Source organism: Myodes glareolus, chromosome 6 (genome assembly GCF_982192425.1).
Source record: "Myodes glareolus chromosome 6, mMyoGla1.1, whole genome shotgun sequence".
Taxonomy (NCBI): Eukaryota; Metazoa; Chordata; class Mammalia; order Rodentia; family Cricetidae; genus Myodes; species Myodes glareolus.
In genome coordinates, this window is record NC_142031.1 from 10,112,140 (window position 1) to 10,115,414 (window position 3,275).

At 44.5% G+C, this 3,275-nt stretch overlaps 2 pseudogenes; both read right to left on the reverse strand.

The window, feature by feature from the left end:
* Window positions 1-1,441: 1,441 nt before the first annotated feature.
* LOC148121609 (glyceraldehyde-3-phosphate dehydrogenase pseudogene) lies at window positions 1,442-1,954 on the reverse strand (annotated as a pseudogene).
* LOC148121610 (glyceraldehyde-3-phosphate dehydrogenase pseudogene) lies at window positions 1,442-2,659 on the reverse strand (annotated as a pseudogene).
* Window positions 2,660-3,275: the final 616 nt, after the last annotated feature.

Consider the following 3,275-nt stretch of genomic DNA (forward strand, 5'->3'; position numbering starts at 1 on the left):
GGAGCACTTGGGAGGCAGAGACAGGCAGATCTCTATAAGTTCAAGGACAGCCTGGTATACAGAGTAAATTGACCAGGACAAAGATACACAGAGAAATTCTGTCTCAAAGCCAAAAATTAAAAATAAAAATAAAAGAAATAGAGGTTAAAATAAAGCCACATAACGATGAAAAATACACAGAGAGTCTTGATACTGTATGTTATTATGTTCTCTTTAAATTTTGAATGCTGAGGAAGGAGCAACAGCTTCTGAAAAATATTTGTTTATAAATGCTGCTGAATTAAACCAAGATAGGTATTTTATAAATGGAAGGTACTAAAAAAAATTCTTCTCAATGATATCAGACCCAGAAAGACAGACATGGTATGTGTTCACTCATAGGTGATTATTAGGAGTAAAGGATAGGATAACCAAGCTATAATCCACAGCCCCAGAGAGTCTAGATACCAAGGTGAGTCCAAAGAAGGATGGATTTTAATGGGAAGGGGAAGTAAAAATGGTCTCCTGGATAAACTGGGGCCTGGGTGTTAGACGATCAAGGAATGGAAAGTACAGGGAGTTGGTTGGGCAAGCTGGATATGTGAGATAGGTTAGAGGCAGGTTGGAGGGGAACAATAATGATAGATATATCTTGATAGAAAGGGGCATTATGGGTTTGGGGAGAGCCATGTTGCCAGGTTAATCTTCAGGAACCAACAAAATGGCCCCAACTAAGACTTCTAGCAATAGTAGACAGTGTACATGAATTGAATACCTACTGTAATTAGACACGTGACTACCCTAATTGCTATTAGAAACACTCTCCCTATTATCTGATGAAAGCAGATGCAGAGATCCACAGTCTAACACTATGCTAAGTTTGAGAGTCTTACAGAAGATAGGGAGAAGAGACTGCATGAGCTGAGTCAGATTTATCATGATGGGGAGAACCCACAGAGACAGCTGACCTGAATTCATGGAGGCTCATGAATGCTGTACCAGCAGTGAAGGGGTGAGGTTGATTGGTAGTTAAAAATTAACCAGACTAGCTTAATATAAAAGATACAGCTTTAATAAAGAGAATGGAGGAAAACTTACACCAGAGTCCCAATGGTCCAAGAACGCAGGGGCAAAGAAAGGAAGTGGCAAGTGCACCTTAATCTTCACCTTAATCTTTTATTTGTTTTGTGTGGCCCCAGGGGGACACACCCTAAGCAGAATGTGATTGGCTGAGGTTCCCCATTATCTTCCCCTTTGTCTAAACAAGATTGAACTAAACCCAAAACAACTATATACAGTAGGAACAGATACCAAATATAAAATTACAAACAACAAACGGTATTAAGCAAGAAACATATAACAAAAGTTTTATTAAGGAGTCTAAATACTGTAGAGGGTAACTACAATTATCTAATCTTCAACTCCATCAAAGATCTGAGAAGGGAAATAATTTTTTTAGAGGGGATGCAGTGAACTTTATTGATGGTATTCAAGAGAGTAGGGCTCCCTAAGCCCCTCCTGCTATCTGGGGGTCTGGGATGGAAACTGTGAGGGAGAGCTCAGTGTCAAGGGTTGAGTTAGGACAGGGACTGCTCAGCAGCTGAGGGCCTTTCTCTTGCTGTGTCCTTGCTGGGGTGGGTGGTCCAGGGCAGGCTTCTTACTCCTTGGAGGCCATGTAGGCCATGAGGTCCACCACTCTGTTGCTGTAGCCGAACTCATTGTCGTACCAGGAAATGAGCTTTACAAAGTTGTCATTGAGAGCAATGCCAGCCCCAGCATCAAAAGTGGAAGAGTGGGAGTCACTGTTAAAGTCGCAGGAGACAACCTGGTCCTCAGTGTAGCCCAGGATGCCCTTTAGTGGGCCCTCGGATGACTGCTTCACCACCTTCTTGATGTCGTCATATTTGGCAGCTTTCTCCAGGCGGCATGTCAGATCCACGACGGACACGTTGGGGGTAGGAACATGGAAGGCCATGTCCGTGAGCTTCCCGTTCAGCTCTGGGATGACTTTGCCCACAGCCTTGACAGTACCAGTGGATGCAAGGATGATGTTCTGGGCAGCGCCACGGCCTTCTCACCACAGATTCCCAGAGGGGCCGTCCACAGTCTTCTGGGTGGCCGTGATGGCATGGACTGTGGTCATGAGTCCTTCCACGATGCCAAAGTTGTCATGGATGACCTTGGCCAAGGGGGCTAAGCAATTGGTGGTGCAGGAAGCATTGCTGACAATCTTGAGGGAATTGTCATACTTGTCATGGTTCACACCCATCACAAACATGGGGGCATCCGCAGAAGGGGCGGAGATGATGACCCTTTTGGCCCCACCCTTCAAGTGGATCCCAGCCTTCTCCATGGTGGTGAAGACACAGGTCGATTCCACAACATACTTGGCACCAGCATCACCCCATTTGATGTTGGCGGGATCTCGCTCCTGAAAGATGGTGATGACCTTTCCGTTGATGACAAGCTTCCCATTCTCAGCCTTAACTGTGCCTTTGAACTTGCCATGGGTGGAGTCATACTGGAACATGTAGACCATGTAGTTGAGGTCGATGAAGGGGTCATTGATGGCAACAACGTCCACTTTGCCAGAAGTGAAGGCAGCCCTGGTGACCAGGCGTCCAATATGGCCAAATCTGTTCATTCCGACCTTCACCATCGTGTCTCTGGAACAAGGCTGGCACTGTGCGAAAAGAAGCGACTGTCTCTAGAACAGGGAGGAGCTGGAAATAATTTTACTTAAGTAGCCAGGAAGTACGAATGAGAAACTTCTGAATCATGCAACAAATGACTGAGACAACTGGCTACCTGGGAAATCACCCAAAAATCTCATTTGCAATGTTGAGGCAACCAACTTTGGCTAAGGCCTAACATAACTGACATGCCATTTTCAAAGGCAAGGAACTTTTTAGAACTATCTTACAGAGAGACATTTCATTGTGTGGGCTGCTAAGCTGATCCAACATACATGTTCTAAAGGTATCTTGACTTCAGGATTTGAGTCTAAGAATATGATGCTTTGGAAAGGAGGTCCTTCTTTTGTTTTCACAGAGGATGAGACCCTGTGGATTGCTTCTATCCCAATATGGTATGATAGACCATGTCCTCCTGAATGGTTGCTGTGAACACCCTCAAAAAATTACTTCACTCAACTGCTGACTGAGATGAACCTCTCTCACAGGTTATACCATGAGAGACCTGAAAAACAGCGCCCCCATACGGCAGGAAGAAGTTTGGAGAGAAATAACTATGTCCATATTCCCAAATATTGTTTATAAATGTTCTTTTACATTTAA